Genomic DNA, 14,201 nt, shown 5'->3' on the forward strand with positions numbered 1-14,201 from the left:
GAGCCCCTCTCTCAGGCCCCTCAGAGGAACGTGGACGGCAGACTCGCTGCCTCTCAGACAGGCCGGATCCTGAGCCTCCTCCTGAGTGGCAGCCAGCCTGCGACAAAGGCCCAGACCAGTGTGTGAAAGAGCGTCATCCATCACCGCCTGTTGTTGGGAAGTTCGCTCTGTGGATCTTTGAACTCACAAAAACAACTTGGTGAAAGAGAAGCCAAACACCAGCAATCAGAACTGAACTGAACTCATGTGGTCTCTGTCCTCAGACCTCAACACCGGCTGGTGCTCGCAGGAACCTTCAGGTGTCAGTTGTGGAGGTTCAGGGCGCCACGTGCCACTGAAAGAGAAGCACATTTACAGACCAGCATAAATCAGTTCAGAAGTTTTTCCCAGCTGAACAAGTTATCGTCACGTGGCGTTGAGGTTGGACCAGAATCATGTGGTGGGTGATGTTCAGGCGGCAGCGTCACTGGACAGGAAGCGGCGTCAACCAGCTGACTATGATGAGGTCAACCTCACCTTGTTGCAGGGAAGTTTCAGGAGTCTAACTTCTGATGCTACACGTGTGGGTGCGGCGTGTGTTGGGTTCCTCCGAGGTGCTGCGGCGTCAGACATCCCTCCATGTGATGCTCCTCCGGCAGCCACGAGCATTCAGACTTGTTTGTGGCATTAACATGTGAAAGCACCTCCATCTCACTGCACTTATTTGACCTCTGACCTCTCCTTTGTGCCTCCCAGACAGCAAATTGCAGCGGTGGTAGTGGTGGGGTCTGTTACTGCTCGACTGACACTCCCGTCCTCACACTGGGGGGTGTCGGGTGGGTGCCTCTCAATCAACTCAAAGCCAAAGTCAATTCCCATACACCCCCCAACCCTAAAACGCACACTGTCACACACGCTCCCACACTCGTAACCAGACAGGCTGGAGGAGCAGCCTTTCTTCGCCGCCCCGCTCCCATCTGCACCCCCTTTTTCTTGTCTGAGTTTTAATGAAGCGCGGGGTCCCGGAAAGCAGTGTGATTAGGGGGACCCTGAGATCGCAGGGCCACAGACTTTGCATGTGTGCGTCTGGATTTGGAGGCTTAATCCTATAGAGTTGCAACGGGATGAGAAACATATGCAGCATATTACAGGAGGCGCATCTTATTCACCGCTCCATCAATGGCGTCCTCTGTCTTACCATCAAAGCCTGGGAAAGTCTTTGTGCTCGCTGCTGTTGCCGTATGCTAATCAACGCATCTGCTTTCGCCGCTAAAGCCGTTATAATTACAACAATGTTGTGTGTATGTGGCTCTGTTGTGATTCACAGCAGCGAGGTGTTTCTCCAGCGATGACACGGCCGGGACGGATGCTTCAGTCATTCCCTGTTTAAGATGTTGCTAAGGGGAGAACGACACACTGTTTTGGTTAGAAGCTGCAAACCACCTGCCGCCGCTTGCTGCTGTCGCTACGTCTTCTTTGCGGGTTTTTCTGTAGCTGGTTGTCCACTTTGAGAAGTCGTTTCTTCATTGGTTCTTCTTTGCTCGTCTAAAGCGGTGTGTCGTGGGACACTCCGGCTGTTCTTAACGTTCCAAAATCTATCGGAAGACTTTCTTTCCCTCGCTTGCCTGACGTTGATCATCCCGCCGGGTTCCCCCCTTCAACGGAGGTGAAAATACGTCAGAGAGCAACACGTGCAGCAGGAAAGACTCAGTCTGACCTTGTCAGAGGTCAAGTAGAGAATCAAATTAAGAGTAACGTGTCTTGAAATGGACACTCGACTTCTGATCAGTCGTCAAGGTGGAGTTGATGCTGGTGACTCACTGACCGGTGAGAACCGCCCGCTGGTTGGACCTGCACCTGCACTCAGGGCCTGAACGTTTGGGCTTTTTCTCTGGGTTTTAGGGTCAAACGCTGCACTTTTTACAGCGTCACAGGTGAGGAGGGGCAGATCAAACGCAGCGCAGCAACCCTCACACGTCCCAGCGCCGACTGACTGACTGGAGGTTCCCTCCCACTCTGTGGGGCAAAGACCAGAGGAGGAACACCAGCTTGTGCTCATGTTTTGTGTCTCAGCTGTGTCTCCGGCACCTCAAGACATTTTCAACTGGAAAAACAACTTCAGCAGATCCAAGGAGCAAAATCCTGTGCTGGTGAACGGAGGCCTGACTTCTGCGTTCACATCAGAGCTCTGCGGTAAAGCAGCAGGTCTGACCAACGCAGGACACCACGCTTTTTATTGGAATGCTAGAAATAATGAGAGCGCTGTGGGTCCGCGATGAGACGAACACATCCACGTCCCCGTTAATCCCGTTTCATAGCAACAACCACGTCTGAGGAGGTTTTTTTTAACTTGTCAACACAAACTCATAATGCCAGAAAACCTCAAAAGCTCAATCTCAGAGAAACATGCAGGTTCATCAGGCTCAGTGTGCAGCAGCCGTCTGGAGGCTCCTGAGGTTTAGCGGAGGTTCAGGTCTCCTCTGAGTGTCCCACTAATCACCAGCGCTTACTGGTGATTGCTCATTGTCCTGGGTGAGAGGACCCTGGCTGGAGGAGGCCATCACGGTGGTCCGTTCTGCGGCTTCACCCCCCGTCACACGTGGAGGTCAACTGGGACGCTGCGTGACCTCGGGGGTCTAATCAGGGAGGGTTGGCTCCCAGGAGCCCAACAAGGTCACGGCGCCAACGTTGACCTGCCGCCATGTTTTAGGGAGGAACAAAGCTCCACACACACACACTTCTCCTCTTCTTCCCTTGTTAGGGCGATAATGGCTGCTTTAGTTAAGAGTAAAATGGTTGTCATGACAACAGCAGGACAAAGTCACAGAAGACTTCCTGAGAGAGGAAGGTGCTGCGTAGAGGTCACCGGAGCGACCTTGTGGGTTTGACCTGGGTGGCGTCCTGGGTCGTTGTTGTGTGTATTTATGGGGAACAGTTTTAATGGTTCTGATTCTGAATGAGAAGGATTTTGACCACCTCAAGTGGGCCGCTGCCAGCGTGCGGGTCCAATCCCACCTCCGAGTGCGGCGGCGTGTAAGACCTCTCAGATTGTCATAAGCCGACACCGGTGAGTGGATCCCTGGAGGGACCGTTTTAATCAACAGATCAGTTGTGGCTGGCGGCAGGAGCTCAGCCTCTGGAGCGGCGGCACACTTCACACCAGCCTGTCTCAGAATTTGGATGTTATTTTATGTCTTAATGTTTATTTTTGTCACATGATTATGATTTGATATTAACATCTTTAAGGGACACAGGCAGAATCGAGGGGCCGAACATTTCACCTGGTGAACTCCACATAAAGCAACAGTGTTGGTGGACTGACGTGTTTTATTGTAAACTGATTCACTGCTCCTGCGGCAGCCGTGAAACATTATTGCCGGGTTAAACCCATGGCGATAATTCCTCCACCAATAATTCAAATTATTGTTTGTTTTCAGAGTTTTTTGGGGGCCGCTTCAGCATCATTCGCTATTTAGATTTTTTTCTTCTTTAATTTGCAATTTCTGCTCCATCGTGGATAAAAGTCCGGTGTTCTTTCTTGATTATCTCACTTTGCTAGTTGAGAAACCTACAGGAACTGAAATGAGTCTGGACAGAGATGTGATGAGTGGTGGTTGTTTTTCTGCCATCAACAATTGTGGATAAATCAGACAGATTTTCAGGTTTAATCTCTGTAAAAAGACGAGTTCATGGTGTTGAGCTGCAGCTTTAGTTTGCTCTCCAGTAGATTAATGAACCTCAGTGAAACACACTGGAGGCCTGAACTCTGGGATGAGAAATCACTGTAAAGGCACTGATATATACATCACACACACACACACACACACACACACACACACACACGTCCCCTTTGACAGCCTCCCGCCCGTATGCGCCTCTTTCACAAACGAAGGCCGATCTGTGGTGTAATCCAATCAGAGCATCTCAATGATGGTGGGCGGAGCCCAGTGTGTGGATTAAGGTGTAGAACAACCAACCTTATGGGATCAAATAAATGGACGCTGTCTCTCCCAGGAAGAGGACCTCCGTGTGGAGGCCCCCGAGGCCCCTCTGCGGCCCCGAGCTGCTGAAAGGTAGCTGGATTAACTGCATGTCAGCTGTTAATTAGCAGCTAACCAGTGAGGAATTATGGGAGGAAAATTCTGTGTTTCAGTTTGAGCTCAGGAGGTTAAAAGCGAACACAGCGAGAACCACGTCACATGTTTTATTCTCACAGATATTTAGGAGTTGGATTTGTGCTCTGTGCATTCTACAAATGAAGACATGTTCAGTCAGATCATCGGACGGTGGCATCGGTTTGTTAGTTAGGGTTGGCTGAGCCTCTTTAATCGTCCTCTAAAAAAAAAAAGAGACATTCAGCTTCATCTCAAACATTTGTGGCCACCAAAAACGTCTAATCTCTCCTCATCTGCTCAAAGCTGATGGTGCTGTGGGTTTATCTATTTTTCCGATAACCTTTATCAAACTTGGCCTGACCCTCAACAACAGACTCAGATCGCTAATCGCCACCGCGGGGAGTTCGATTAGCTTTCACTCGCTCTGGTGTTCCGGCCGGCTCAGGGTGACGTGAACCAAACCATCGGCACAACTGGACAAGTTCTGGCAAAAGGCTCCTGGAAGCCGATGTGTTCTGTGAGGGGAACATAAACAAGATGATCAAGTCAAATAAGACAGACACACCTGACCAATGAGAGGAGTCGACACTCCCATGTGGTTAGGAGTCAAGTCCTATACCGCCTCTCCTTCAGACCAGAGCAAACGACTACAGACAGGTCAGCGACATGAACCCAGCGCTGGGAATCTGTGCAAATGTCCGGGGATTTAATTAGATAATGTCTCATTTGCATATTCAAATGTGTCACACAAAACAGGTCTTAATGTAAGTAATCGGCTGGGGAAGTTTCATGGTGAAAACCATTAGTTAAAAACATAACCCTGCTCACCTGCTGTGTCACACCTGAAGGTCTCGCTCACACACACACACACACACACACTGAATTAATGCACTAAATGTCAGGTGTGGATCAAGTGTGACAAAGCCCATACATGCAGGTCAGTGGGCTTGGTCCTGGTCAGACGGCTGCAGGGTCCTGCTGAGTTTCATTCCGACCCTGTAATTAGCCGCTGATACACACGGGGGCCGGCAGGTGAATGCAATTAACTGCAATTAGCTGGTCGGACTGAAAAACAGGAGTGGTGTGGCTGCAGATCCGCTGCTACCTGTGTTGGAAGCGACAGTCAGAGCTAGCATGGCAGTCTTTGCTCATGGGAGGGAGTGTTCGCCGAGGAAGCCGTCAACGTGAGCAGTTAGCATCGGCAGTGTGGCGGAACTGAACTTCACCAAATCAGGTAGATTGCAAATTGCAGAGCAACACTGGCTGCAACACGAGTGGTCACACATCTCATTCTTGGAGGGGAAAATAAGGGTTTTATTTATTGATTAAATGACTCAGTGTGAGACGTTGCACTCTGTACTCCACAAAAAAAAGAGCCACTTGAATCCTCCAGTATACACTAAGAACTCGTACCATGAAGTGCAGCATTCACCGACTTCGGAACCATCAGTCTGTCACTTCCTGTCAGCTGACATGCAACAAAAAGTCAACCTGCCAATCATTCACCCCCACCATCACCAAGCTAATACACACTAGCATGATAGTTAGCATGTTTTCCACGCACAAACTTACACAACAGACCCAGTCACCTTGAGAAGTTGCTGCTTTTTATATTTGTTTTTTTGTTGACACAGAGAGAGAGAGACCTGATGTGGTTCCGTGGTCTGTCTCACCGTCAGGCCCCTAAAGTCGATGTATAATAAAACCAAGCATCATGCTAATCCTGCACTTCTCACATCTCCATAAATTAATTTGTGTGTGTGTGTGTGTGTGCATCCTGTGTCCTCGCCCTCGCTCTTCATGTTGTATTCGGCACAATGCCAACACACACACACACAGCCAGTTGCCAAGGCAACCAGGAGCTAGCATGAAAGCTGTGAGGAGAGGTGGAGCATGGCACCATTCTGACAAGCAACTGCCATCGTGTGTGTGTGTGTGTGTGTGTGTATTTTCCAGTGTTGACCAATAATGCGAGGTGGGGCAAGACGACATTAAGAGCCAGGAGGGTTAACTAACAAAGACGCGGCGTCCATTAAGCGTCGTCTGCTCGTCAGCTCCAGTTTGCTGTTTAAAGTGAATAATTAGAAGTCGCTCGAAGGCTGGAGACGCTTTCAGCCGTCTGGAGTTCACGTCGAGTCTTCGGTGTTTGTGCTGTGACACAAGACGAAAGCTTCAATGTCAGAGAGGAGTTTGAGCTCATGGGATGATTTCCATGATGCCTCCTCACACCAAAGCAACCGTGCGAGCCGCCCCTTTGACCCACCTGATCAGTTTCTTGAAGATGGCCGTATGCAGATATGACAAAAATGCATTTTATTGATCGGGCATTTCAAAGCAGCAGGGAGATTTTCAGTAACTCACAAATAAAAGGTTTGTCTCGACAATTAAATTGAGCTGATTCCAGATCAGACTCCTGCCTCAGGTCCAAATCTTCCAAGAGTGGGAGGAGTTTCCACAGGTACGTCAGCTGAGTCACAGCAGTTCAGCTCCCGTACGTCACTGCCACGGCGCAGCGATGGGCTGAAGGTCCAGGATGTAATAATCAATCCTCATCAGCTCTTCCTGTCTGTCTGCCACAACTTCATTCCCATTTTTTCCTCTTTTACTGCTTTTCTATTCAAAACATTGCTCAAACACGCCTTCCCGCCACCGTGATGCGCGCAACCGTGCTACGTACCTGTAAACAGGACAAACCAGGTGGTTGTGGTTTAACCGCACCAGCAGTGCTGATGCAGCTCAGCCCGTAGACGTGGGCGACCAATCCACTAGTCCTCACTACGGCGCTGACCGGGTTTCAGGTTTTTATTATGTAAAAACAAACCTTACATCACTCTTCCTTGGTCACTGGTCTGGTTGAAGGGACTGAGCCCTCCACCCTCCCCATGTCAGGGCCAGCAGGCTGAGGGGTCAGAGGTCAGCTTGTGGGCATGTTGCAGTTTGTCTAGTTTGTTTGAGGGAACCATAAAGATGCGGGAACACAGATTTCCTCCCTGTTGACCTTCCATTGAGCAGAGGTCATAGAGGTGACAAGGGGGTCAGTGGTGATGTGGCATTTTATGAGGTGACAGCAGAGGTCTGTGTGACCTCTGACCTCTGCTTGGTCACAGAAAAGAAAACAAACATATGCTCTTTTTCATTGGGCTCTAAATCACCAGGGACCAGTTCTAGTTCATTAAATGGATTTGAACTTTTGTTCTGTGGTCAAGGGTGTTCAGACCAGACCAGATCAGGAAAACCCGGGTCTGTGTTGGCTTAACGGACCCTGTTCCTGAGCTATAATCCATATGAACTGATTAACAACAAGTCAAACCCTTCACCTGAGCTCGACTTGACCTCTTGCTGCCGTCGGTCACCTACCACCTGCTGACACTCAAAGGTTCTTCTCTCTACACAGAGCTGCTGAGGCGTCCTGATGTGACCTTTGACCTGAGATAGACACAGAGTTCATTCATATAATTGACTCTAAAATCCCATAAACTCTACAGATGAACTGGTTTATGTGTCAGCACCGACGGGTGAGGGCAGGTTTACACCGTCCCGCCGGGTGGCGCTCCTCTGACTGAGGTGGTGACAGGAACATTTCTATTCTGATTATTCTTGGATTAATGGTGTAATCCAGGCTGCTGGAGAATTTCCTCACTTAGACCACACACACGGCCTCTGAACACTTCCTGTCCCTCAGTACCACCCAAAGCTCCACAGGACGGTGGCAGCGGCAGCGGCGGCAGCGATGGTGGCGGCAGCGGCGGCCGCTTCCCCAGCTCAGCGTCTCGGATGTGAGCGGATGGATCTCAACCCTGCATGTGACCTGATTCGGCACAGATGGTTTCAGATGCGGTGCTGGGGAGGAAATGCGGTTGTAACCGGACGTGGGAGCACTCGGAGGCTGCGGCGCTGTTCTTAGCACGCAGACACTGACAGTCACTTGAACTTGAACCCCCTGAGGTCCCCTTGACCTTCGCTCCTTTCCCGTGCTCCGCCCTGCCCTCACTGACGGTGGCGGTCTTTGTCGAGCTGTCTGCATTAACTCATCACACTCCCCCCTCCCACAACCTCTTCCGACACTCTCTTCTCCATCTTCCCCGGGGGGCCGAACCTCCTCTTCTTCAAACGTGTCCCCCTGTGTGGCTGATTTTTCGGGGTACACCCATCTGGTCTGTGGCAAATACCCCAGCAGGGAATTTTTTTTCCCAGAATGTTAATCTGACCCGAGGGGGTTTCATTCCCACATTACAGGATCTGATTTATTCCTTTGTTTTTGAGGGGAGAAGCTGCTGGATTCCTGTCACCTCAGCGTACGCGAGGGCGCCACCTCTGGAGTCGCCTGCAGGATTTCTATCAGTCCACTTTATGTTTGGGGCACGATTTCACTGACAGGCTCGATGGTTTTTAATGCCAGAAGCTTTGTCAAATATGCTGAGCCCTCCTGGACATTTGAACCCTCACTCAGTCATAAACGCATCCTGGAAGCTCAGATGTTGCCAAGTGATTTGATTTTACTCGACTGCGATGCCACATTGGTGCCGCTCACCCTCGTTGCAGCTGTTCCTAGGATTTGGCCCCTGGCGTGCTGCGTGCCCCCTCGCTAACCTGGACGTGTTCCTGATTTTTAGACCAGTGACTCCACAGCAGGACACGGAACACACGCCTCAGCGACACAAAGACGTTAAGCATCAGTGAAGCAGGTGTGTTCACTTGGACGGCTGCGATGGATTCACCTCAACCCTCAAGCTCATGACTTCCGCCCTCCTTGCTTGTCTGTCAGATCCGTGGGACACAGTGACAATTTCTATTTTTTCCCCACTTAGATTTTCCTACAAAAAACAAACAACCTCAAAATCTCCAGACATGTTGGTCGCTGGGTGATTCACCTGGTTGTTCTCATGATAATAATCATGATGGCGTGATCCAATTAACAGACATTTGTTGAAGATGTGGTCATTTAATGAGGCGCAGGCCTACGATGAGGAACGTCCATCAGAGCAAGTTCTTCTTGTCTCACTTCAGAGGAAGAGGTTCTCTCATGACTGCAGTCATGTTCCGTCATACGTGAATCAATCCGTTAACACAAAAAGAGGCTTGGCGATGCTTCAGTTTGAAATTGGGGAGGACGACGGGTTCTTAAGGAACTTTGAGGTTCTTTAGAAGACTGCTCAGTTCCCTCAGCTCAGATCAGCTCCAAGTCCTCAACAGTGTCACACAGCGAGACTCCAGACCAGAACCAGACCAGAAAAGTGCAGATTTAATTTTTCTGTTTAGTCTAAGTAACATTTAATATCCAGGAATGAACACTTATAGACTCACGGACCGACCGAGGTTTTGACCCCTTGCACCTTCGTGGTCGAACAGCGGCGCTGCAGCTCGGCTCGATCCATGGAGTCCCGCACCGCCATCGTCTCCACCGTCACTTCAGGGATTTGTCACCAAAGTTTTGGGTGTCACTGATCAAAGACTAATGCCACGATCAAAGGAGAAGAGGACGGGGTTTACATTTGATTATTTTGTCTTGACAGTACAACCACACGCTTGCAGGGGTGAGGAGGAGGAGGAGGAGGAGGAAGAGGAAGAGGAGGAGGAGGAGGAGGAAGAGGAGCAGAGTGATTTAATCTGCTAATTTTTCTCAGGTCTTTTGGCTGTTGACAGGCAAGTGTAATGGTCCTTCAAGTAATGGAATCAGGCACTCAAGCAACACACACACACACACACACACGTACACGCACACATGTATCCACACACACTCCCTCACAGACACATGCACACACATTCACCCGCTGAAAGCACGCCTGCTTTGCATATGAATGACATCACCGTAAAGTTTTCTTGGGGAGGTTTTGGCGGTTGGGGGGGCGGAGGGTGGCGGGTGGAGGGGGGCGCTATGAAAGGGGAAACATTAGTCAAATCACTTCCCGCTTCAGTCGCCCGCCCCGGCCAAACTACTTGACATTCCACAACAGGGCTCTTTGGCCTTCTAGAAAGCTTCCTCAGCGATCCGGCAGGAACTCGTCAGGCTTCGCTGTCTCACCGCCATCACATCACGGCTGAAGCTGCTGCGACAGTTTCAGCTGCTGAAGCTGCACCGGAGGAGTCAGGGCCCAGGCCTTGAGAGACGCACGGAAGCTTCTGCAGAAGTTGCAGAGCTTTGAGATCGGCTGAGGAAAAACATCTTGTGTGTGTTTGTGTGCTTCCAACGACGCCGGGCTCCTCATTTAGCGCTCGGACAGTAAATGAAGGAACTGCAGCTCAGACAGAAGACGTGTGTGGGAGGTGCCGACGCCGTCGCTGTCCTCCATGCTGCTTCTACTGCAGCTGCCAAAGATGGTCACTCCTTTCTGGTGCGATGACTGAGTTCATGAGAGGAGACATGGACACGAGGAGCGAGGACGCGTGCTGGTGCACCACTGGTCTGAGGCTCGTTGAGTCAAAGTGAACAGACTCGATTCAATCGGCTCCAAATGGTTTTCAGCTCCAGCCTGAATCCTCGTCCAATGAATAAACTCAGTATCAAATTCTTCTCTACTTTTACTGAAGTGGATTTTCGAACGGATACTTTGATTTTATCAGAGTATTTCTACTTTAACTCCAGGAAAGGAACTCTGAGTCAACGCGTCTGATCAGCAGGGGGTCGTTGTGATTGGTCATCTTGTGATGTCATCCCTCAGTAATGAAAGCACTCGATACAGAGCAGTCAAAGTTGTCCGCGTGAAGAAAAAAGCAACAAAAACAGAGTTCAGTTGTGCGATCGAGTGATCACATGAGTTGTGAACACACAAACAACAAACAAACACGGTTTCCTCCTCCGTCAATCATCAAACTTCCAGTAAGAGAGAATCTTCTGACCTACGACGTTCAGCCGCTCCCACCGAGCCGACGGTGGCTGTCGACAGTATTTTAATCATCATCTCTCACTAACGATTAAATGCTGCTGGGATCAGAAGACAAAGTACTGAGATCCTTCACTTAATAAAGCTGCCAATACTTTACTCTCAAATAAAAGCTCTGCATTCACACAGGCACATAAAAGTGAGTGCAATCAGCAAACAACGCACAAAATACCGAGTAAAACAACTCCTGCTATACATTATTAATAGATCATTTGATGTGTTAATATTTAAACAGTATTTTAGTGTTGTCTGATCCAGGCGCAGCTAATTTTACCCTCTTTTACAACTCTGCTTTAATCTAGTGCATGAAAACGTGAACTGCAGTTCCCAAATTGTCAAATAAAATATTTGTGTTCTACGCTGGAGTTTCCTGAAACCATTCCTGTCACTCAGGGTTTTCTTGCTAATAACACAGAACGCTGTGTTTGGAGGAGCAGGACCAGCGGCGTCTGATTCAGAGTTTATTTACAGTCTTTCGACGGTTGTTCTGTGTCTGTAGAAGCTCCTGAACGCACCATGGCAGTGTTTTCAGCCTGGTCCCAGGAGTTCAGAAGAAATCACAAAGTCAACAATCATCTCACAGATTTTTGCTTATGAAGCCAGAGCAGCCTTGGTCCATCCATGTTCTGATCATCTTGATTAATAACCGATATACACACACACAGCACGGGGTGCAGCACGGTGGCGGTGGCGGCGGTGGCGGCAGTGGTGGCGGCAGCAGCGGCGACTCACAATGGTGGACAAATCTGGACAGATGCCCACTTTTTCTTGGCACTGACCATGTTCATATCCACATCCTTTGTCCTAGCGACGGGTCTCAAGCACGTTTCCCTCCAAAATCACAGAATAGCCTCCTAGGGACACATTCCTGCATACCAATGATGATTCTGAGGAACTGGTGAAAGGAGCAGCGCCGAGCCGACCTTGGATGTGCACCAAAACCCGCCATTTCACTTGGACCCCACCCGCACCCCCGAACCCGCTGGCCCTTGCGTGCTTGTCCATCAAACCTTGTGCCAGGGGGAGCGGCCCTCTCCCTCGTAACGACCTGATCAGCCCTGAGATGTGACTGTGGCGCCATCTTGGATTCTGAGCCCTTCATTGACTAAGTGAGCAGCCATTTTGTGCCTCACGCCCCAAGCGAGCCACACCCTGAACCAAACATGACGTTCCATCATCTAGGACCTAACAAACCTCCCAGAACCGACAGCTTGAATCCAACATGGCTGCCAGTGACAGTGTGGGTGAACGGCGTCATTCCAGTGTGTTTAACATCGACTCTCAGTTCATTAGGGCCCATCGCGCTCAGCTAATGCAACTCGCCTCTTGGCAGCATGACAAAAACTGTGAATCAGATTATGAGGACCGTAACGCCGCCAAGAAACACTGAGTGCGAGAGGATCTGTCACGGCGGACTGGCGCTCGCTCTCTGGATGTTAATGTAATTGCAGCCTGGCCTGGTTAATAAGGGCACTGTAATATTTGCACGGAGCTGCTGTTTATGTGTGCGAGGGCTCGTTTGGACAAGCGCCGCAGCTGTAAACAAGAGGAGAGTGGCTTGTAAAGCCGCGGCTGCTGCTGCTGCGACGCACCCGCGGGGCTGCAGCTACGTTAAAAACCTCTGAGTGAATTACACGACACTTCATAAAAGGGCGGGAATGAATGAAAGGAGCGGCGCGGTGGACCTGTACTGTACGGGCTAACGTTCCATTAGCTTTACAGTGGGATTACACTCCTTTACATGACAATACTAATGAATTGTGAGGGGCCCATATGTCGGTGCTGGTGCGTCGGCCATATGTGGTGTCACACTCACACGGGGAAACACACAGATCCTCGCAATCCACATGCCGACGAGCGCTGACTTTCAGCCAAATGAGCAATAACAGGCACGTCAATATACCATCAGCCAGGCCTGGTTAGTCAGTCACTGCAGAGAACTTCTGATTTCTTAAACAAAAACACGAAAGCAAATCGTCCCCCCTTCGTTCAGACCGGAGAGAACGTGGACCGCCTTTACGAGACTGTAACATTTTTACTGCAGCTCAATTATTTGCCGTTGATTTCTCAGTTGAGAAATAAAACAATGCCGTTTTAATAAACTGCAGTCCAGCTCATATCTGTTGCTGTTTCCATTCCAGTGCCACCAGGAGCTCTGCTCCAGCATCAGTCCTCGGACCCCAAATGCAGCCACTAATACATAATTAGACGTGTGCTGGGGACCTTCTTTTTCTTTCATTGTTGCAAATTTTCAGGGGTTTTGTCCTTTTGCTAATTGGTAAACATTTGTTGACTAGCAGGAAGCTGAACCTGGGAACCAGCACACACGCGAAAACACAACAAAACCAACTGCCGGTAAACTACGAATCAGAAGGACAATGACGTAAAAACACAGAAAAAAAATCTGAAAATCAGGAGAAAATTCTTTCAAACATGACAACTATTCCAGTTTGTTAGTGTGTGTTGCTCAAGCCCCGCAGGTCGTGTGTGTGTGTGTGTGTGTGTGTGTGTTCGTAAATGCTTGAAATGTTGTTCAAACATGCACTATTGAGGCTGTCACAGGATCGTTTCACTTTCTTGTGACGGACAATGAAGCTTTTTTTTTCAATTTAATTAAAAGTGAAAATGCACTTCTCCTTATTTTGTTTGCGAAAACGCTCAAGGACCTCTGAGGGTCCCCCAACCCCACTTTAACACCCCCCCCCCCTCCCATTCTTGCTGAAACTTTGATCACCTTATTACCCAAAGACACACAAAACACAAGTATCAGAAACACACACACACATACACACACACGTCCTCTGTTTTCCATGTAAACATTTAATTCTATTCCAACACAACTTCTTTCCATACAAAGGCACATATGGTGAACAAATGTGGCTGCTGGTGTAAAACAATAACGTCACTCGCCGCGCCTGAATGATATATTTGATCTACATTTTAAGGAAAAAATAGATTTATTACAAGCGATTTAATTATTTTCAACCACAATTCCTGGTTTCTATGCCTCTGGACTGATATCAGAGGAGTGACTTTTAGCGGGAGATTAAAAACATAATTTCAAGCTTATCCAGGCAGATAAGTAATTGTCTCGAGCACTGGGATGTGCATGATTATCAAAAGAATACATTTTCTAAATTAGGCCAAGATAGTCGCCCTTGAATCACTGGCAGAGACTCTGCATAGACACAGATTGTTTAAAGTCATATTTAAAAGATTTGCATAG

At 49.1% G+C, this 14,201-nt stretch overlaps 2 long non-coding RNA genes across 2 annotated transcripts; one reads left to right on the forward strand and one right to left on the reverse strand.

Moving 5' to 3' along the window:
* Nucleotides 1-4,176: 4,176 nt before the first annotated feature.
* On the reverse strand, nucleotides 4,177-5,078 carry LOC147252795 (uncharacterized). The gene is made up of 3 exons (XR_015118390.1): nucleotides 4,923-5,078; nucleotides 4,435-4,609; nucleotides 4,177-4,314 (listed from the first exon to the last, which is right to left on the reverse strand). It is a non-coding gene; the product is annotated as an uncharacterized LOC147252795 (long non-coding RNA).
* A 115-nt stretch (nucleotides 5,079-5,193) lies between these two features.
* On the forward strand, nucleotides 5,194-11,274 carry LOC147252796 (uncharacterized). Its single transcript, XR_015118391.1, has 3 exons — nucleotides 5,194-5,328; nucleotides 9,608-9,737; nucleotides 10,049-11,274. It is a non-coding gene; the product is annotated as an uncharacterized LOC147252796 (long non-coding RNA).
* Nucleotides 11,275-14,201: the final 2,927 nt, after the last annotated feature.

Source organism: Aulostomus chinensis, chromosome 11, assembly GCF_037954235.1.
Source record: "Aulostomus chinensis isolate RoL2024-O1b breed Wild chromosome 11, RoL_Achi_v1.0, whole genome shotgun sequence".
In the NCBI taxonomy this organism is placed as follows: domain Eukaryota; kingdom Metazoa; phylum Chordata; class Actinopteri; order Syngnathiformes; family Aulostomidae; genus Aulostomus; species Aulostomus chinensis.